Here is a 23,673-nt window from a genome sequence, read left to right on the forward strand (position 1 = left end):
CCAGCCCCTATACCCTGTATCCCATCCACCCATCTACATACTACAAGGCTTATTCAGCCAGTGAAGGTGGGGGACCAAGAAGCTGGTAGGGCTTTCCCTAGTCACGTGTGGGAAACGTTTCATAACTTGAGTGTTTACAAGCCAGGGGGATCTTATCTGAGTTTGGTTAAAGCTGAAAGGAAAGGGGAAAAAAATGTGTCAACAATAAATAACAGAGGGATGGGAGCTCTATAAGAAATGGTAGAACCTTCAAGTTAATAAATAAAGAAGACACATGCTTGGAAACGAAGTTGAAATGTGGCTTAACAGTTCCGTACTAGGAACTCTGCCGAGCCAAGATGTCAGGGAAACTGGTTTTTAAAGCTGTGTTAACTTGTGTCAGAGCTGCCAGACATAACGAGATCATTCCAATCAAACAAATACAGCCATTTCTCCCCCGGAGAAAGGAAGAGGAAGACAGGGCATGAGCACTACATTTTGTGACCTATGGGGCCCTTGAAGGGATTTCACAGGAACCTCTGCAACCCGCACACCCCACCCACATGCTGGCAATGGAAGGATTGGGTCCCTGTCCTATTTCCTACGGATCCTTGGATCCTCACAGATACGCACATGGGAAGCAGGATGCTGCTTGTGAAAAACACCCAGGGAGACAGTTGGCAGCAGCACAAAGTTTCCTGAGATCCTTAAAGCCAACAAGACAGAACAGAACACTAGAACAGGCCAGAGGGTACAGCCAAAAACCTGTTGTTTCTTCACCTCTTCCAGGATGGTACAATATAAAGTTAATCAAATAATTGAATTACACAAGCAACAGCCTAGTGAGGATTATGTAAATGGATCCAATGTCTAGTAACAAAGTGGGCTCTCCTGAATTCCCTTCCAAAGAGACTTCCCAATCAGCAAACAGGGGATGGGTAAGGGGGCCAGTGCAGGGCTGGAGCCCAGGCTGAGGAGCCTCTGTGCCTGTACAAAATAAAATGTCTGCCTGCCCTTGGGTAGGTCTCTTCTACCCTGAGAGCGGCTGTTTTGTGAGGGGCACAGGTATGGGAGATCGATGCTGTACATCAGGCTCCCTCTCACTCCCTTGGGAACTGAACAGCACACTGTTATGCCTAAATTATTTGAATTCCTTTGTGAGTCAGACTCTGAAGTTACCTGGATCTGAGATCTTTGCAAGTTACCTTAGGGTTAATATAGGGGCTCAGGGGGAACAAGGAAGGCAGAGCCCAGCCAGGTAGCAATTGGGACATGCCCTCCAATTCAAAGTAGTTCCAGCAACCTCGAGCAATGCAGCGGGCTCTCGGCACCTGGTCTTATCCCTCACGGTTTGGGCTGCTGCTCCCATCATGATAACTCAACCACTCTCTGTTCAGCTTCTACAGGTTCTGCAGTGACCTCATGGCATCTGTCTACTCACAGCTTCTATTCTGCTGGCATCTGCTTACTTGCCCCCTCTCTATGGGCCCCTTGTCTTCTGTGCAGCTCTAGAAGCTTGCATTCAAAGAGTGATGCTAAGACATAGGGGCTAATCAGGTCAGTAAATTACTACCCTGTATGAAGCTTTCTTATTGGGCAGATATCTCACTGCAGCCCCTAACTTCCTGCCTTTGACTCAGGCACCACTCTCTGGACCAAACTGCTAAAGCCAGGGTAGAAGGTGCAAGGCATGACAACTTATGCTTGAGGAATTTCCTGTGGCTTTGTCAGTAGGGGGCTATGGACAGGCAAAATACTTTGCCCAGGACAATCTCAACCTAACCTGCTATTCAGCTTTCCTTTCACAAATGCATGATGGAAATGCTCCTGGACAACACATTAAAGCTGGCATAAGTAAAGCGTACACAGAGAAGTAATGCATTACTATAAAGGAAAGCAGTCAGTAACTAATACTAAATATTAGTTAATATATAAATATTAGTTAATAAGTAATTAGTTAATTAACTAATATATAAATATTAGTTAATAAATAAATATTAGTATGGATTCACATACTATACATAGTTGAAAATCACTGTGGTCAAGTTGAATCAGGTACAAAGGAAAGAAAATAGGTTCTCAAGAATAATAGCTAACAGTTAACGAGTGCTGGCTCTGGGTCAGGCTCTGTGCTCAGCGCTCAGCCAGCATTGACTACTATCCCCTGTGACATCCTGATATCACTATGTGGCAGTGTGGCACACCTGTTTGCTGGCGACCTCAAAGCACTCCCAACCCCTTTCGCCTTTAACCACTACCACAGAAGGTGAAAAAGACTGCCAACTTCCCTCACAGGTGAGGAGGCCTGTGGTCTTCTTCTGGCCAATGAAATATAAGGGGAAATCATCTGGGAGCTTTTGGGGAAGTTTTTCCTTTTTGGAGAAAAGGAAGAAGCAATCCTAAAACATAAACCTTCCTGCTATGCATACCTTTTTTTTTTGAATGCTGCTATCACCTCCCATTTCCACCCCCTGCTTTCTGCTATGAATGGAGACAATATCTGGATAGACCACAGCTATCTTGCAAGATGGGACAACAAACATGAAGATGAAAATTAAAGATGATGTACCTGTCAGACAGCCTGGCTGGGTCCCTAATAAGTCTGTTGAGCAGCTAAATCAACAACGGCTACATATCCAAACTGATACAAGGAGTATCATTACTATTCCCATCTTACAGATAAGGAAACTGAGACCCAGAGTGAGTAAGCGACACTAAGATCTCAGCTACAAAAGGGCTTAGTCAGCATTCAAACAAAGCCTGCTGATCCCAGAGACCTAACCAGCATGACGCATTGCTCTCCAGCAGAAGAAATCTTAGAATCGGAAAGTCCATACCTAGAAGGGCCCTTAAGAATTCTGCGGCCCAATTCCTTTTAATTAATTGGTAAGTGGTTAAATGCTGGGCCCAGGTCCTGTTGGCTTCCCCTTCCTGAAGTATTAGGGCTGAATCCTGTCTCCTCATCCAGGGTTCTTTACATTACTTAATGCTTTATAGTACCCCATGTTTTCTCTCCTGAAAGAACAGGAGGTTATAAATCCTGCATGATACCATGGTGGCTTCCATCTTGCCTTAGCTAAGGTTTGATCATCTTGATTCATTTCGGACCTCTGATGCCACAGAAACCAAGACATAAGTAAAGACAATAGCATTGTATGTCAGAACGTTATCAGTTTGACCACAATACACTTCAAGGTCCTTAGACTAAATTAAGCCAAGATATTTTATATCAGAAAATGTTACCTGAGAAGGACCATTATTGGGGGCTTTTGCAATATTCACTCTGGCAGCCTGCGGCACAGTCTCTTAGGGAGAACAGTGTCACACGGGAAGCCAATGGCAGATGGATCCCTGAGGCAATTTCTATTATTAAGCTACTCGAAAATAAATAAATAAATAGATAGATAGATAGATAGATAGATAGATAGAGAGATAGATAGATAGAGAGATAGATAGATAGAGAGATAGATAGATAGAGAGATAGATAGATAGAGAGATAGATAGATAGAGAGATAGATAGATAGATCGATAGAAAAATAAATAAATAAATAGATAAATGAATGAATGAATGAATGAATGAATAAATATCTCCAATTTCCTAAGACTCTCAAGAAAACAAAGAGGTCTGTTTACACATAAATTTGCCATCTTTCTGAAGGGTGTTGGGCATTATGGAGACTTTGGTTTTGAAAATCCTGCTCTAAGGATTTTATTCTGTACTCTGGCTTCTTTTCAAGCATCTCTTAACTTTACCAAAAATCTGCCATCATCCTATGATTGATGCATTTCTAGAGATTCAGTTGAACCTGTCTGTTCACATTAACCAGCTGTTCAGTGCCTGTGGTTTTTACTAATGGTCGTTACATTTGATCATTCCCTCCTTGCTCCTAAACTTTCTGGCAGTGCTCAAAAAAAAAACAAAAAAAAAAACAAAAACACACAAAACAATGTAGACTGCAACTAGCACTGAGAGCCTTGCAAAATTGGCAAAGTTTAGGATAGGAAAATGACTTACATTTGAAATTATATGGGATCAAGGTAGGAAATCAGAAGAATCATATGTTCATTTATCCCATCAATATTTATTGAACACTTAACTGTGTGGCGAGCCCTATGCTTAGCCTCTAGATGCATTATCCCGTTTAACAATGCCTCAAATGTACATGTTAAGCACTAATATTATATCCATTTTATTGATCAGAAAACTAAGATTTAGCAAGATAGAATAACTTACAATCCAGAAAGAGAGGGAGCAGGTAGTACACACACACACACACACACACGTATGCACATACAACCTGGCAATTGTAAAGCAGAAGCATTAATGAGATGATCCAGATGTCAAGGTTTAGATAAAGAAGAGATTACATTCAGGCTGTGTAGAGAAGATTGCATTTTAATAGGGGTCTAGAAAATGCATAAGATTGCAGGGGCCGCGGGAAAGAAAAAAAGAAATAAAGGGAAATCCCAGGAGGAAAAAAATGACTTAAGTAAAGATATAGAGGCAAGAAAATATAAAAACACTTGGAAACGGTCACCCGTCCAGTTTAGTAAGGGCAAAGGCACAGGTGTAAAGGTGTCAGAACTGGTCGGTAGGCTAGTCACAGGTCATGGAGGACTTAGAATGTCAAGACAATGATACAGGCAAGAAACATGGCAAAAAACCTGGCAATTGATAACTGGGGGAATGAAGTGTCAAGAATGATTCTGATGCTGACTGCCATCAACACACATTCAGTCAAGTTCAGTGTCTGGGAGGAAATGCTGAGCAAAAAATAATAACGTGAAGAGTTTCTAGTTTAAAATGTACCTGGCTGGCAATCCCTGCTTCAGCCTCTCCCAATTTCCCACTAAACATACCTATGACTACACATTTTAAAGAATGATACTAAAAAATAGCACATAAACAAAAACTGAACTGTCAAAATATGGAAAGAATTTCCACTGACTCCAAGATGGCTGAAGATGGCTTCACTAAAAGACTGGTGTTGCTCTCCTGAAGCAGAAAAGCACACATATCGAAAGGAAAGTAAGGTGGCCCCTGGTGCTTCCCCACTGCCAGTCTATTCCCAAAGGCCCAGGATCAATGTTAAACAAAAAAGTGGATAACTGTCTCTCTATTGCACGAGTGTTTCTGTGGCACCAGAGTAAAATGACAATCGTCTGTTGTCCATCTTGTCCTCTCCCACTATTCCCATCCCACCCAAATTTTCCACCACATCTATGAACCAAAAACAATGAGCAGGAAGTCGAAGGGGTCTATCATGATGCTTTGCATCCTAGTAGGTGTTGCCCTCACATTCAAGCTATCTATACTAGCAAGAAAAAAAGGCTAAGAAATCCAACAGCATTGCATGCTGGAGTTATAAATTTCCATGCACTCTGTTGGTGTGAATGTCAGAGAATCAAGCAGTGGGATGAGAGATTCCATTTCTGTACAGCAGAACTACAAAATCTGTCTACTGGCAAACCCTGAATCCAGAGGGAACCTGTCTAATCTAAGGATTAGTAAACAATAAACCAAATATAAGCCCTATGAAAAAGTTCCAAAGCTCAAAAGAAAGAGAACAATATCCTGAAGACCAAGAAGATGAACACACCTTTGAAAATGATTTGCTACTGAACAAAAAGAGAAAATATTATGAAAGGTTTTGGCATCTTCAATAGGCTCTAAGAATATATGGCCTCTCTGAAACGAGAACAGAGAGACAAAACGCTGGACTGAAAGAACATGATAAGATGAAAAGACAACACGATGAATTCAAAGACAATAAACCCAGATGAGAAGGTTGCTGGGTGAGATAAGGAGGCTGAAATTACAATATGAGAAATAATCATCACTGAAGACAGTAAACTAGACATTGGGAAATTGAATCAGTAATATATTGAGTGAACTTGAAAAGCTCTCCCAGAATTCAGGGGAAAAAAAGGGGGCCAAAAGACTTTTTAGTTGTATAAGTCATAAAAAAAAAAAAAAAAAGATGATCTATATAGAAGATAAGAAAGGAAATCCAACCTACATATAATAGGTGTTACCAAAGACAAGACCAAAATACAGAAGAATGGGAAGCAAAGAGCACAGGTATAATTTGAAGGTTGTAGCTGTAAACTTCTCCTATAGAAACCTGCTTAATTTGTCTGCGTCTCAGGGTTTTTGTCTCTCAAATGGGGTTTTAAAACAATTTACAGAGAGTTTTATGAATAGTAAAGGAAATTGTATATGTAATGTGCTTGGTTTCAATACTGGTACACAGTAAATGCTAAGTGACATCAGTTGCTTATTATTACTCTGTAAGTAGCGTATACAAATTGATAAGCAAATTAAATAAGTAAATAGCTAAATAACAGAAAGCTTGGAAAGTTAATTCATGAAATAAGAACTATGAACAGCATGTAAACATATGAAAATATTCACCTTACCAGGACTCAAAGAAACTCAAATTAGAACAATCAGCTATAAATTTTCTAATAACAAATTAGCATCATTTCTTCCTTCTTTTAATGATAATGCTCTGCTTTGAGAAAAATGTACTGAAAGAAGGTTTCTCTACCTTGCTGGTAGAATGCTAAACCGGTTCAGTCTTACGGTTGATATGTACAGATCAAGAGAATGAAAAGGGTTTATATTCTTGCTATGGACTGAATATTTGTGTTCTCCCCCACCTCAAATTCATATATTTAAAGCCTTAACTCCCAGTGTAACCCTATTTGGAGATGACAAGGAAGGAGCCCTAATCTGATAGGGCTGGTGCCCTAATAAAAAGAGGACAAGACAGCAGAACTCTCTCTGCCCCGTGAGGACACAGCCAGAAGGCGGCCATCTACAAGCCAGGAAGAGAGCTCTCACCAGGAACTGAATCGGCCAACACCTTTCTCTGAGTCTTCCAGCCTCCAGAACTGTCCGAAAACAAATTTTTCTTGGTTAAGCCACCCAATCTATGGTATTTTGTTATGGCAGCCCAAACAGACAAATACAATTCTTTAAGCAGAATCTTCACTTATATGACTCTTATCTTAAGGAAATAATCAATAAGACTGACAAGAATTGATGGATGTTTTCTACAGCATTAATGAAGTAGTTAAAAACAATCAAATGTCTAACAATAATCTTTAGGAAAATGCAAAATGCATATAATTATTTTGCAAGCATGAAAACCAGATTTTAAAGCTTATTTAAAGTTGGAGAATAATTATTATATGTTAACATAAAAGTAATAGAGAAAATATCAATTAATATGATCCTCATTTTGTTAAAATAAATTATGTATTTACCAAGTATTTTAGCATAGAAAAAAAAAGGATATACAGTAGCCCCCTTACCCACAGGGAATACATTCCAGTACCCCCAGTGGATGCCTGAAATCACAGATAGTACTGAACTCTATATACACTGTTTCTTCCTATGTATACATTACATACCTTTTCACTTAAAAGAAGCACTTAACAGTTTCTTTTTGGCATGTCTGAATTGCCAGGATCGCTACTCTTGCACTTTGGGGACATTATTAAGTAAAATCAGGGTTACTTGAACACAGGCACTGTAATACCTCAACAGCTGATCTGATAACCGAGATGGTTACTAAGTGACTAATGGGTAGGTAACATCTACAGTGTGGGTACACTGGACAAAGGGATGATTCATGTCAGTAGCAGGATGGAATGGGACAGGGAGAGATTTCATCGCATCACTCAGAAAATTGCACAACTTAAAACTTATGAATTATTTATTCCTAAAATTTCCCATTTAATGTTTTTGGACCATAGTTGACCACAGGCAACTAAAATTGTGGAAAGAAAAATCACAGGGGACTATTCTGTACCCCAAAAATATTAACAAGAATATTATATCTGATGGTGTGATTACAATTATTTACTTTATTTATTGAGATGTTCTAAATCTCCAACAATCACCCTGTATTATTTATACGATCATTAAAAAAATTTCCCTTCTGTAAAGTTCTAGAGATAGCATTGGTCATTCACCTGCATTATAAGATAATAAAAGTTATGAAGAAATTGATACTATAGGATGCTGACATTGTTGTTTTGTTAGTAACTCTTAAATTATCTTCTATCCACAATTTCCAAACAATTTTGCATAGTTTCTACTTAGAAGTTCTGTGATAGGGCCTAGCAAAATTCTCGGTTTTGTTTTTAAGAACCATCAGTCCGAAATCACATAACGCTCCTTGAAATTTCAAATATTGGAAAAAGTAACCTAAGTATACATGAGTATGTTCTTTAAAAATACAACACAAATATACCAACATAGAAAATATTTTGTGGATGAGAGAAGAAACTTGCTCTGTATTGTTGCAGGGGAAGGAACTAGAATCAAAGGTGGAGTCCAGGGGAAGGTTGATTTTGACACATGAATTCCTTAGCAAGTAGCAGTTCATTGCAAAGTAATAAGCCACCCTCACTCCCCACCCCGCATTACTAATAAAATGAAAAGCAAACAGAAGATCATTTGTTTGGGAGGAGGAAATAGCTGAAAAGTAATTTCTGCATTAAATTTGAACCAAACTGAAAGATGGACAGGATAACCTCTAAGGCAAAGTAACCATATAACTTATGGTCCAAACTGAGCACTTTTGAGAGCAAAGAGGCAATATTAATAATGACACTGAGACAAAGGGCATCTTAGTTAAACTGGAATTTGTGGTCATCCTTCTCTGTGTCTCTTCTAACTCTTAGGCATTAATTGAAATTCTACATTTATAAATCTGAAGTCTCTCATCCATGTTTCAAGGGCTAAACTTTGCCAATGCCTATGTTCTGTTGGCTTAACAGATTACTGTAATGGTCAGACATTCTGATGTGTAACAATCTTTCTGTGAATGGGTAAGGTGGCGATGGGGTAGAAATGCTGAATTTCCCCCAATTATTGGCCCTTGAAGAAAAGAGAGAAGTAAGCAGAGTTCATTGGAAGCCTACAAGACATATGGTACTGGCAACCCCAGAATTATTTTGAGGTGCAGTTAGCATACCTAGATGATTACTACTTGGATATTTCAGTGTTTCCTAAGCATAGCTGGAATGTGTGGCTCTCGTTTGTTTTCCAGCTGGAAATGCTAAAGAAACAAGAAGGTTTCTGGTTTTGCGTGTCTTGTTGTATCCTGCCTCTGCCTGGTAGGAGCTCTGGTCCAACAGCCCTGTACATCACTAGGCTCAACAAAGGTAATTGAGAATGAGCTCCAGCAACTCCCACAGAATCTCCCCAGCAACGAACAAGCCCCACCCTCAAGCTGACTTCACTTCCATGTGGTTTTATTGTGTATCTCATCTTCAGGGTCATCAGCTGGAAAGTGTGATAGAGAAGAGGTAAAAGTAGGCTTTTGTAGACACCCATTGATGTGATGTGATTTTAAGGGTTTCTGCCTCTTCTGAATATCTCCCCATTGACCTATCAAAAATACCATGGAGCTAACGTGCCATATTCCTATAATTCCCGTATGGGAATACATTTAAGTGTTTTCTTCTAGAAGTAAGACAGGAATCTATTTGCTATCGATAGTGTTTCCATTCTTGCAATCAGACTATAAACTCTCCCAAGGCAGAAATCCTTTTTATCTTTTTGCGTGTCTTCAGGGCATGGCAAAGAGTAGGCACTCAACATATGTCAGGAGGAAATGAGGGTGCTGTGGTAGTAATGATAGCCAATAACAATGGCTATTTTTTAAAAGGGAAATTATAGTTTATCATAAACGGCAAGGGAAAGGCTGCAAAGAGAAGGAGTCAGGTGAATTTTGAGAGGGAAACAAGTCTAGTAATGACCCAGAGACACTATCAAAGGCAGACCAAGCTGGGGCTGCACAGCAAATAGTGAGCAGGTAGGCAATACTGAGCCTGGAAGGGTAGTGGAGAAAGATGTAGAGCGGTGAAGAAGAAACCTCTGAAATGGAGATTGAACAGAGTTAAAGAGAAGTCCTGCCTGATTAGAAATTTTACCTGAAGCAGGGAACCAGGTCACATTTCTAAAAGCCAAGAGGAAGAGCTCTTTCCAGAGAGGCTTGTATGTCAATTAACTTGGGGTCGACTCAAATTGCAAAGAAAGCGTATACATGTCCTTGGACATTCTTATTAAAACTCTGTCAATTGGGAAGCAGAGAAAAATAAAATGTGCAATTTGTCTAAAAATTACTGATGATGTCATCCACTCTTTGCACCTTCACGAAACCTAGCACACCCTTTGGGTGGTTGTCTCATCAATCCAGCATCAAGCACCTCACCGTAATGAAAAACAGGGAAAACTACCCTGTTTTAATGGGTGAGCAAAACCGAAATGTTCCACAGTCTCCCTTGAGAAGTTAAACCACCTCATCATCCCTGAAGCTTTCAGCATGTCAGCCGATAAGACAGCAACACCAAAAGTTATTGGCATGTAGCCTGTCAGTTGAGGAACAGTGTCCATCCCTAAATATCTCCCTGGGAGCTGAGCTGAAGAGAAGACAGCAGTAACTGAGCCCCTTTTATATAGAGCACTAAGGCAGGTGCATGCTGCAAAGCCAGAGTGCACTTATCAGGTGCCCCGAAGCACAGCTTCCAGCAACTCAAAGCAGCAGGATACCTCTGGAACCTGAATGCTGCCAGCAGATTAGTGAGGATTCAGAAAGAAGTTGTGTGTAGGCTTCTTTTTAGCAAAGTCTCTGAATTACCCAGAAAATTCAACAGTCAAGGTAGGAATAACCTGTCATGGTAAATGCCATTGCAAACATGCTATTCTGACAAACCGAAGAACTGACACGTAAGTATCTGCTTAGGAAAGGTCAGTGCACCTCCTACTTCAACTGCAGATGGAACCATCTTCACAAAAGACACCTATAGCTAATGACCATCATTAAATACTTCTGTCTTCTCAGGCAGAGAGAAGGCTGCACTAGAAGTCAGGAGACTTTGGCTCTAGTTCCCACTTTGCCACCAACCTGCCTCGTGACCCTGGACAAGTTACATTTTCTCTTAATTTTTGTGCCCACAACAAGAAAATAAACATACCTTCTCTTTCAGCTCCAAAGAAGTCTTGCTCACAGGAGTATTGACTGTCTATGAAAATTATGTGGAAACTAGAAAGTAGAATTCAAATGTAAGATATTGTTATAAATTAATTGAAGACAATTTTGTAGGATGAAAACTAAACTAAATAATGGTGTCTAATGCCCAAAGAAGTAAAACAGGAAATTGTTGCTAATGCTTCCAGACAAAGAAAACACCTTCAAGTCCTTTGTCTTCTAAGCTAGGGGTCCCCACTCCCCAAGGCTGTGGAACCAGGCCACGCAGCAGGAGGTGAGCAGCAGGAGAGCAAGTGAAGCTTCATCTGTATTTGCAGCCGCTCCCCAGGGCTAGCATCACCACCTCAGCTCCACCCCAGATCATCAGGCATTAGATTCTCATAGGAGCACCGGTCCCTGGTTCTGAAAAGGTTGGGGACGGCTGTCCTAAACAATGCCAATTACCATAAAAAGAGCCTACTAATTTGTCTTCAAAAAACCCTGTCAACTACCTGAAACTCAGACATTATGGCCAGAATTAATGAGTCCCTTCACTCTGAGATTTCCATCCCTACCTTCCTTCCCCAATGCTATAAACGGAAGTGGGTGAGTGTAACTGCCGGCAAATGAACAGTTAGGAGAAGTGCCAGATCCTGATAGGCAGCCACCACCCTCTCAACCCTGTCTCTAAGCCCAGAATCATGGAGCTTTTTCTAACTTGCATAGTAAAGCCATATCAAGACATCAAACAGTTTTTTCTACTATAGCATTATTGTCCTGTAATCTTCAACATTTTTATTCTATTCCCCTTCTATAATTGAATAGTGAAGAAAAAAATTATAAACATTCATGCCTCCATGGCTCTAAAAAAAATCAACTGTTCCGTGAGGGCGTGAAAGCAGCACCTGTTTAAGCTCAACCAGGGAGCAGGGATAAGAAAACTGTAGGCCTCAGAAGAACCCAAGAATACCTGGGCTCTGCCTATATAAAGACCAGCCGTTCCAAGCTATCTGTCTGTTGGCATAATTTGCATTGAGTCGCTGGCACAAACATTTTAGCTCTAAAAGTTTCCCTTGGTTATCTCCTTAGGCTTTATCAGCCGTTTGTAAGCTCAAGAATCATGTCATATAAGACTGAACTCTGCAAATTTGGAACTAACTACCATTTTTCAAAAGCTTTCAGAAAAATAAAATGGATTATTCAGGAAATTTTTGTAAATGGAAAATATTGCATAAACAGAGTCTGAGTCAATCCTGGACATTTTAAACCAGAAAGCAGATGGAATAAGAGCAATATAAATTAGTGTAACTATATTTTGCCAACTGCAAAGTGACTCTAACACCAAACAGAACTTCTCCTCAACTTGTTGATTGCATGTATATTTGTTTTTAATTACCGTTGGGTAGAATTTGGTGAGATGTTTAGAGCCAAAATCATAGAATCTAAAGGTCTAGAGAACACCAAATTTGGCCACCCATAGAATATCGACCTAAGGGAAAAAGCACATAAAATACACACAAGGTATTTACATTGGAAAACAATATTCATGTATACGTCATATAAGCCAATTAACAAAACTATGCATGTGTCAGTTTGTAAGAAAAGCTCTACACACAGAAAGTATATTAAATACTGAACAGAAGGGCAAAACCACATAAGCAGATCTCGGCCTTGGTCCTCTCAACATGACCTCCGTCTTATCTCTCAGGTGTCTTGGCAGCTTCCCAAGTCTTGGCCTCTGGTTGTCAAAGTTAGAGCAAGTCTTAATCCTGATTCAGTCCACTCTAGGTCATCCATTCAGGCTCAGCAAGATTTGTGCAAATTACCCTAACTGGAGTAAATCAACTAAGCCACACTAGAGCAAACTAACCAGATAATATATGGAAGAGGAGGAATGAGTTGACACAGATTCTTCACTGTAGTGCTATCTGTGGTAAAGAGAAAGGGAGTCTGATTACTTCTTGATGAATCTGCCCTTTCTCCATATTCCTGCCAAGATGCTCAGGCTTTGAGCCATTTTCTTGGGCTGGATGTGAGCATGGATATGATTTGACCAGTAGCCTATTGTCAACCAAGGCAGCCTTGGTGCTACAGTAAATTCACAGATGTCTCCCCAGTCCACTGACCAGTTTGAACAAAGAATCTTGCTCCATGTCCTAAGTCTTGACTGGCTTAGGTTGTCTAGGCCTGGGTTTTTGACGATGAGCCCCTTAGCATATGGATGATGAGAATGGAATGAAGATTTCCCCAACATCTGCAATCTCTCTTCACAACCACATCACAAAGCGGAGCACAGAACTACATATTCATGATAAAATGGAGAGGCGCTACAAGGAGTTTGCTGCATTCTTACTTTTCTTTGACATGCAAGACCACTATATTCTTTTCTCTCTGCCACAAAGACATCTTCGTACCCCCTGCCCAGTTTCAGATCTCATGCCAGCAGCTACTATCAGGCAGAAAGGCTCAGGAAGGAATCAGCATCTGGAAATATGTTAATTTTGCATGAAAGTAGAGGATGATAGCAGAAAATAGAGAAACGGCAAATTAGAGACATCTGTTCATTACAGAATTTTAACATGCAGCAATAGCATGAAACAGTCTGAGTGAGAAGGAAGGTACAAAGATCTCAGGAGTGACGTGGGAAGGCGCTCTCACTCTGGACTCAAAAAGTGGAGGCATCATCAGAAGGAATGAAGAGAAAACCAGGGAAATGAAACTGGCTAAACTAACTCTAATGTCGAAGGGCCTGTGCCCTAATACCACAGGGGAAGTGAGAGGGATCAAAATCCCCAGTGCCCGTACAGCAAAGCTTCAGCTCTCATTCATCTCTGGAGATCTTAGAGAAAGGATATGAGAACTAATCTTTTGGATTCCCAGGAACGAGTTCCGGGGCAAGCAAATGCAAAGATGTGAGCTCATTTCCATTCATAAACCAAAATAAAGTACCAGGACCATCTCTATATCTCATTAACGACTCATACTCAACTCAGTGGCCAGAGTTTGCCATGGGCCTCTGATCTTCACAACTCAACAAGCCTCTCTGCAGCTGCTTCTAGAATCAGCGGGTGCAGTCTACCACAAGAAATTCCGGGAAGCTGAGCAGCTTTGGACACTTTAGATGGCTTATCTTCCCAAGATTACTGCCATTATGACAAAACTGTACACTTAGTTAAAGGAGAGGTGAGGGTAACTACTATCCTAGAAATAAGTGGTAGCATAACCTGAGACCAAACCCAGTGCTGAAGATTTGTAAACTGCACATCTTGCAAGTTTCTGGAGGAGAAAAGTGGGTATAGAGAGCAAACATAACAACTTTCACTTACCTCAGAGGACAGTTGAGAGAAACGGCTAATAAAAATTATTACAAATCACTACACACACATAAAGTGCTTTATAATAAACACTAATACTTTAATCCCACATTGCTTGTTTTGTAGGCTTGCAGCTTAAGTAAAAGTTGAGCTGAAAGGGTAAGAGAAGCAAACTTCATATTCTATCATTTTCTAGTTTTAAGCAAAAGGGAAAAAAAGAAAACTCCAAGAAGTCCATTTTTAAATTGCTGCTTATGTAACAGGAGCCTGTGAACGGCACCAGAATTTAATTGAAGGAAAAGTAACTGTAGGGGAATTGCTTGGAGAGATGCCAGAAGGGTTTTAACAGCTGGAAGTTGAAAAGTGATTAATTTTGACAGCAATAAAAGCCTCATGTTCATACATAATTATGCTTAGATTTGTGGGCTGCTGGAATTTTTTCTATGCACTATTAACCTCTTGCTGTCCAAACTGGAATTTAGACACTTCAAATGAGTCCCTATTTTTAAGTCGAATAGTAATTTGCTTTTGATGGCTTTGACTCATCTCAGGACAAGGAAGACTTTGAGGAAGTATAGAATAATTGGAGTAGGTTCAAAAATTCTTGTGAGTATTCTTAGCACTTGATGGAAACAAAGTCATCTCATTTCATCCTCTGTGGGAACCAAAACAAAAGGTTCAGAAAAAAGACATTCAGAGCAAAGAAAAAATGATACTGAATCTATTGTCAACTATATGATTCTGCTAAATTCCTAGCAATAGAAATAAGAGACAAACCTATAAGTGAAGACCACATTCAAAAATACTGCATTCGAAAATACTGCATAGATTAAGAAAGTAATGAATTAAACTGAGTTCTAGAATTGGCAGCATTGCTAATTAGCTATAAAAGCTTAGACAAGTCACTTAATTTCTCCATGACTTCTTTGTTTCCCATGTAGGAAGAGAGGGATGGAGTAGATCATTTAGAAGCTCTAAAATCTAAAATCTAATTATATTAAACCACCTGCTCTAGGATTAGTCACATTCTGAAATTTTTTTCTCTTAGTCACTTTTACTATCCTTGTGCTAACCGGTTTGACCAGATAAAGTGAAACTTTGGTGATATGAAATATATTCAAATTAATTGAAAATAACTAATATTTAATAATAGTAATTACAGCAATCATAGTAGTTTCCTAGGCATGGTTCTAAGAACCTTATAAATTATTATATGTTAATCTTCACAATCACTCTATAAGGTAGGTCTTATAATTCTATTTACTACTATTATCTCATTTTACAGAAACTGAGACAATAAAGAGGTTATATGATTTCCCAAAGTTAATAGTCACCTAATGGGAAAGCAAAGACTTGGAAGCGCTAATGTCCTATTGTTCCCAAGCAAATACATATTATTGTGGACACAGTTAATTCATGGCATTAATGGTAGAATGGAAAGAACAATGAACCCAACCCAAAAGAATTGAATTTAGTCTTAGCTCTTCGGTTCTCAATTAGCTTCCATTTCTCAATTCCATTTCTCAATCCGCCAATGTCTCCATTCCAATGCCCTTAATTGTAAAGTGCAGAAATTGTCTAAATCTGAAGTTCTCAAGATGTGCTACCAAAATCAGTAGCACCAACCTCACCTGGGAACTTGTAAGCAATGCAAATTCTTGGGCCCCACCCCAGACCCATGGAATCAGAAACTCTGGGCATTTATCTGTGTTCCGCCAAGCCCTCCAAGTGATGCTGGTATGTGCTACAGTTCGAGTACAACTGGCCAAAGTGATCACTAAATTACCTTCTGATTCTCACATACTCTGCTTCTATCTGTAAATGTCTGGGTTCAGGTCACTGAGTTTCAAACAGAGGTGGTTTTACCATATTTAAATTCTTCTTCCCTGACTCATCAGACACTTGGGCCTCTGTGCCAGAGGACAGGATAGGTATGTTGGCTGACTGGAATGATTGTTTCCTTAGTCATCATCAGAGCATTATGTTATTAGAAGGCAGAGGGAGGTCTGAAACTAAATAGAACAATATTAATTGTGAATGTTTTGTTACCTTGAACAAAAGTATAAGACTGAAGTCCAGAGTCAGAGCCTCAGCATAATCTGAGTTCTTAATCCAACATCATGTACCCCGAGGGGGCTTAATGAATCCTTGTTGCTGCCTAGGGCAAATGACATCCAAGCTATGATTAGAAGCCTGGAGGAGCTGGCCTGTGGTTGCTTCCATATTCTCAGCTGTGCCAAAATCCAGACCTAACTTTCTCCTCTTAGTCAAGTGGGAGGCAACCCCAAAGAGAATGTTGGATTCACCTCTAAATTTAACACTCCATTGCCATAGGGTTACTTGGCAGATAAACACAACTCACTTGGCGTCAGAAGCCTGAATGCCCTATAAGAGACAATTCCAAGTGTACTCATGAGCACCAAATTTAAATGGGTCTTTGCCTTTCCTCTTCAAGTAACCACCTGCTCATCAGAAATGGCAGAGGAAGACCTCTGAGTTTTTTGGTCAATCACGATATGGATATCTAATACATTATGTTTAATAAACCCACCTATGAAAGTAGAATATTGGGTGACCTCAGACCCTGACATACAAGACTATAAATAGCAAGAGAGCAAAGACTAGTGTCTCTACTTCCTTTGTATTTTCGATGACACTTCAATAACATAAATTGTTTGTTGATTATCTTTTTTTTTAAAAAAAAGATACAACTATAAGAAACAGGCAGAAATGCCAACTCTTTCAGAATTAGAAAAATTTCTGAAAAAAAAAATAGAAACTTAGGAAGGAATAATGTATTGAGAGAAAAGGTGGCCACATAAAGAAACATGAGCTTGTTTGGAACAGGCAGGCTCCACTCTTTTGAGCAGACTAAGCCTAAGACTTACATGTGGAATAACTCTGCTCCTTTGTTTTATGAGAGTGGAAAATCCCAAACATTTCTAGACAATCCCAGAGACTAACAATTTTACATTTGGCCATAATAAATATGAGAAGGGTTGAAAAATTTTTACAAGCCATTTCCCAGTCCAAGTTTACTTAAAATGATGTGTTAGCAGAGATTTTGCATTCTTCTATTAAAAGTAATCTAGGTACAATTTTCCAGCTCTGGACACCTGTGTATTGCTATGACCCCATAAAGAAGTTAAGCTGACATTTTGATATTTCTTCTGGACTGCACTGAACAATCAATGAAGTAGGTACTATTATCTCCATCTTACAGATGGAGAAACTGAGGCACAGACAGGTTAATCCAGCCAATGTCACAAAACTAGTACATTGAAGAGCTTAGACACAAATCCAGGCAATCTGGCTCTAGAGCTCATGCTCCTGGATAATGAAGTCACTTATTTTATTTGTTCCACACCCCACTTAGGAATGCTTTTGGTGGTATAACCAAAAACACAACTTAGAGTGGCCTTAAAAAAATAGAAACTCATTTTTCTCACGTAGCACCAAGTATGGAAATAAGCAATCACTGGAAGGATTTGATTGTTCACAATGTCCTCAGAGACCAAGGTGCTCTTTATTTTGCTGATCCATCATCTTAGCATCCTCATGCTTATCATCCCATGGTCACTATTCTTGCAGGCATTACCTCCCCATTACAGTGAAGTAAAAGGGGTAAAAGAAAAACTCCTTCTTGAGAGACTTTGTCTTTTCATTTGGGAAACTAAGCTTACTTGAGTAGACGTCCCCTTATCTCTCGCTAGCCAAAACAAGACCACATGCCATCGATCAACCAACTAAAGGCCAAGCAAAATGAATTATTGTGGTTGATTTTGACTAATCATGGTTTCTATTTTGGGACTAAGATAGGGGCTGAATCAATGGGTCTTACCTAGCTCCTGAATAAACTGGACTTCTTTTAGTGGGGAAGATGAGTGGACAGGAGGGAGGATGAGTATAAGGCGACAATAAGCAGTGCTCACCATACTCTTCTACTTTGGAGTTTCGGTTACTCCTCCTTGTTCAATATCTGATACATGAACTATAGGAAAGCACTGTGCTAGGAAACAGAAATAAAGATAAAAGATAATCTCTATATAATTAGCAGTCACTTAAAGTTTTCGTTTGAGAGGATCAATTTCATATTCGATTTTAAATAAAGAGGAGAAAGAATTCACATCATATATGGCTGAGTTGGCAAGTGGCTGTCAAGAGAATCCAAGAGGCCTTACACTGGCTATGAGTACATAGGAAGTAAGAAAGAACATGCCCCAAGGTGCCATCTTTAAACTATAAAATGACAGACATAACAAAGTTGATGTCGGTGCTTAAAAATAGAATAGAGTGTATGTTCAGTATTTTTGAGGCATTAGACACACAGAGTTGTTTTATACCCACACGTAATTATAGTATAACCTGAATGTCTCCAAGTATCACCTGCCACTGGGTATAGATAGAATTAGGCAACATCATGGCCAACTGCCCCTACAAACCCCCTAAACCACCCCTGCTCTGGGTTCTCACATGTGCAAACCTATAAATCTAACCCCTTCGGGCTGCCTCCTGCTCTGACAGCCAACCCAGGACTTCCACAGTGCTACGTATTAGCCGGGAGCAGAGCAGTGGAAGCCGCTCTCTCCTCTCCACCCCTTCCTTGCTTCCACTACTAGAAAGGGGTCTGGAAGCAGTGCTGCTCATAATAACTTCTTTCTGGACCCAGATATGTATCCATGGGGCTGGACTGTGCACAGATTCGAGTGATAGTGACTGTGATAAACTCAGTATCTCTTCTCTTCCTCAAATATTACAGCTTGTTATTGCATCAGATTATCTGGCTCCTTCTTCCCTTAGGACAACTGACTAATCATCTCTGTTCTAGGAAAACTTATTCTTAGGAAATAACCAGACTCATGGCCAAAAATATGTGTAAGGAATCAATTACAGACCTCCTAATAATGGTAAAATAAATAAATCAATCTTAAATTTTATCCATAGTTGACTAGTTAAATTAATTAAAACACATTCATTTTGAAGAATACTATGCATCCATTGAAAACGATGAGGTAGATCTACATTTATTAACAGGGGAAGCTATTCATGATATATTGTTGAAGTAGGAAAAAGTATGATCTCATTTTTTAAAAAATATAAATAAATACATGCTTGCGTGAATGTATGTGCATTAATGTGTGCACACAGTCACACAAAGAAATACAAGTTATCTTTGGGTGGCAAGCTAAGGGTATTTTACTGTCTTTTTTACATCTTTCTGCACAGAGTAAATGTTTTTCAAGAAGCATGAATTGCTTCCATGATCGTAAAAAGATAAAGTCATATCCATTTTGAAAAATAATTATTTTAATAAAATAGGCTTTAGCAACAGATGCATTCATTGGGGTGAAAGTGTGGATGCATATAATATCTCCATTTAGTGAGATTATTTAATAAAAGAAAGGTCTGAACATTAGCTAGAAATTCCTGAGTAATGTGGATGAAAATGAAACTCGACAAAAAGATGATTAAAATTGTACCTCTCCCCCAAAATAATGTGACACTGGCCAGGAGTGTGGTACCCCCAACATTGCTGCTCCTGGAAGCCTCAGAAATTGGTATTTGCACATGGAGCAAAGCAAACACACAAGCTGGTGTTTTTTGTGGTTGCCTCTTTTTAGTTTTGGCTCATTTTTCCAATTGGTTGTTTATCTTTTCAAACTGATCTGTAAAAGCTCAAAGCTTAACAATACTTTGGCATTTATGTTACATATTATTTTTCTATTTGTTTGCCTTTCAGGTATTTTGTGGAATTTTATATCTTACAGAAGTTCGCATCATTTGTGTAATCGACTGTAACAACCCTTCCTTTTATGATTCTTGGTTTTGGTATCATCGTAGAAACTCCTTTTCTAAAACCAAAGACACCAAAATTTTGTTTAACCTATAAATTTTCATCTTTCACAATTAAGTATAAAATTAATCAAAAGTTATTTTTGTATGTGGCGTGTATGAGATAGTGATATAGTTTGCCTTTCCCCAATAATTAGAAATAAAATCTTTATCATATACCAACACAAAACAAGTGCACAAGGGTGGACATATACATGTCCTTGGGTCTGTTCTGGACTTCTATTCTTCCGTGCCATCATCTGCATGCCTATTCCTGAACTACTACTATACAATTACGAGTATTATAGCTTTAAGACATGTTTCATTTTCTGATAAGACGAAATCTCCTTCATTACCCTTCTTTTTCAAAACGTGTATTGGATTCTCGTAAGTGATCATTCTTCTGAGTAATTTAGAATTCTTTTGTCCAATTCCAAATAAAACTCCATTAAGATTTTTACCAGAATCACATTAAATTTGTAGATTAATATATAGAAAAGCATTTAATATTTGCGACGGGAAGCCTTCTTTTCAGTCTCCCATTTAAATTTTATAAATTTGTTCACGCTGTTCCTGGATATTTCCTGATATTTATAAAAAGTTGATTTTCTTTGTCCTCTCATCCCCCCACCTACTTCCCAAGTCTCCTTACACGGTACCGTTGGAATCTCCTTATCAGATTTACAGTTGTAGGACAGGTTTGCTATCTACAGCTCACAGGCAAAGTTCCACTTCCCACAGACTTCATTTCTGTCTCCCTGAGGTGGCACCTTCCTCTGACCTTCACTATCTGGTTTCTGCTTCCACAACCTATTTAGTCACTCTAATTCCCAGCATGCTACGCCCAGGGTTCTTATTTAGTTCCCACACAATGCTTACTTCATAGAGACTGTAACTAACATCATCTCTCTGTATTACTTTTCTTTTGTTGCGCAACCGTTGACCACAAACTCAGCAGCTTAAAAGAACACACATTTGTGATCTCACGGTTTCTGTGGTCAGGAGTCTGGGTGCAACCTACCTGGGTCTTTTGCTCAGGGTCTCACAAGGCTGCCATCAGGGCGTCAGTGGGCTGTATTTCATTTTGGATTCAGGTCTTCTTCCAAACTCACAAGGTTGTTGGCAGAATTTAGTTCCTTGTAGCTGTAGGACTGAGGGTCCCACTTTCTTGCTGACTGTCACCTGGGTGCTGCTCCACAGTTCCTTGCATGTGGCCCCCTTTCAGGCCTTCTTACAACATGGCGGTTTCCTTCTTCAAGGCCAGAAGGAGACTCTCTTTCTCTGTAATATAATCACAGGGGTGACATTCATCACTTTTGCCACTCTCTGTCAGCTAGAAGCCAGTCACAGGTACTACCTGCACTGAAGGGAAGAGATTATTCAAGGGCCTGACTCTTTGGGGCCACTACAATGTATGTCTGCCATACTCACAGGTCTTGGACCACTGCCAGCACCCCACTACTTCCCAGTCACTTCTTTTCTGAGATTTGGGGGCCTGGCCTAATTATAACAAGATGGAAGACTGAGTGGAGATAAGAGGCAGAGGGACAGGTGGCGGTGGGAGGAAGGAGAGGGAGAAACAGAAAGAAAGACACTCTGCCCCGCTTATAGCCCTGTACATTTTTCTGCTTGATGCAGGCTCCAGGTCTCCAAATCATGAAGGCGAAGATGAGGTATGATGTAAGCTGTAAGCTACACTGGTTATTCTTGGTCCTCTCCATCTGCCTTGTAGTTGTTGCCAGTTCCCTCATAATTCTCAAATTAGGTGGTTAGTTACTTTTCAGTGTTGTTGTAAGTTTTATCTTTTTTTTTTTTTTGTCTTTGTATATGTTAGTAAAAAGTTGGAAAACTGCTAGCTTTGTGATGCTTTGAACCAGAAATCTCAGCCAAGATAGTTTTAGCAGGCTTCTACTTCTGTCTTCTTGAGATGCAACTACTGCCTGGTTTCTAGTTCTTTTGAAGCAAGAGCAAGGTTGAATGCGATACATTTGATAGGAAACTTCTTGGTTCCATTGTGAAACCTCAAGGAAACTAAAGAAATAGCTAGTCTGTGTGAGAAGCAAATCTGTGTCTCTGCGTTTCATCCTCACAACCTAGTGAAATAGATATTATTAAACCACTTTACGGATGAGAAAAATGGAGGCTCCGACTAGACAAATAACCTCCCAAGGTCACACAATCAAGAAGTGACAGAGCTTGGATTCAAATCACAGAGCCTGACTACAAAGCTCTTTTTATCATGTCATGCTCTCAGGGTGTGTAAACATCTCCTAAAATATTTAGAGGCATTTAGTAAAAGACAACACGTATTTTCCAGCCTATAATTTCACAACTCTAATGTAGTAATAAACTACAACTTTCTGCAGTTGGGAGGGGTTTTTTTCATGAGGAAAATGGACAACATTCTCATTTCTATGATTATATCATACCACCTTTGCCCCATGAATTTTAAAATCTTAAAAGTTAATCTTTGAGAGATCTGATAGTCATACAGAGCATCTCTCAAACATGGGCATTCTGCCACAATTTGTCTTTCATCTTCCTGAAGCAAGGCCACACTAAACAGGAACATAAGCAAGTCACAGGTGGACTCCCTCCCTGGCTCCTGTCAGGAAAGTCTGAACAGGGCAGTGCAGCTGGATGGCAAAAAAACACGGATGCTGGAGTCAGAGTGCCTGGGTTCGAATCCTGTGGCGGTGTGTCTGCCAGCTGCCTCAGTAGGAAGGTTGTATTTGGGACTGCGAAAACACACGTTAGCTCTAAGTTCTTAAATAGCAAATGAGAAACAAACCAGGACACCATTCGGCATGCCCCCAGGTGGAGATAGACTGCCCAGGTCTCCACAACAATGAATAGCTACACCTTGCCTGAGCTACATGCCTGCCTGCTGACTAGGTGTAAGTAATTACTGAAACCAACCCCAGCACATTCCTAAGTGTTTATAGATCATCAAAGGTCAATTTCTCAGTCATGTAGCCTCACTAGGCCCCAGATTTAGGCCCACCATTCCTACAGCAACCTTGAGCAAGTCACAAAATCTTGCCAATTATCCATTTCCTCTAGTACAGTAGTTCTCAAATATGGTCCCCTGACCAGCAGCATTGATGTCGGTCTGGGAACTTCTTAGAAATGCAAATTCTTCGGCTCCACACCCAGATCTACTGAATCAGAAACTTTGGGGATGAATCCCAGCTATCTGTTTCACCAAGCCCTCCTGGTAATTCTGATGCACACTAATGTGAGAACTACCGGCCTCAATACCTTCTAGAGTTGTGAGAATTAAATAACATAACACATTCTTTTCTGCTACCATGTGTGTTTCTGTAGCACGAATTACCCCACCAGTGACTGATGATAGAGAAAGGATGTCGGTATGATATGAAAATTGTACGTTATGCTGCACATAATTGCACATTAAAATTGCACATTGCAATGTAAAAATTGCTCATTAATTTTCACCATATCATAGGTGGGTTTTCCTAAGGAAGAGGAGCTGAAATAGCAGGAGTGAGACCATAGCCTTCAATGGAAAAGAAAAAGGCCTGAGGCTCGGCTGCTGC

The 23,673-nt window shown here is 39.7% G+C and overlaps 1 long non-coding RNA gene across 1 annotated transcript in view; it reads right to left on the bottom strand.

Annotated features, from left to right (window-relative positions):
* LOC112480633 overlaps positions 1-23,673 on the bottom strand; it is a 190,509-nt gene that overhangs the window by 165,191 nt on the left and 1,645 nt on the right. The window contains exon 2 of the long non-coding RNA XR_003046719.1: positions 21,135-21,394. This is a non-coding gene — a long non-coding RNA (uncharacterized LOC112480633). The remainder of the gene's footprint in view (positions 1-21,134; positions 21,395-23,673) is intronic.

This window comes from Pteropus alecto, unplaced genomic scaffold, assembly GCF_000325575.1.
Source record: "Pteropus alecto unplaced genomic scaffold, ASM32557v1 scaffold20, whole genome shotgun sequence".
Taxonomy (NCBI): domain Eukaryota; kingdom Metazoa; phylum Chordata; class Mammalia; order Chiroptera; family Pteropodidae; genus Pteropus; species Pteropus alecto.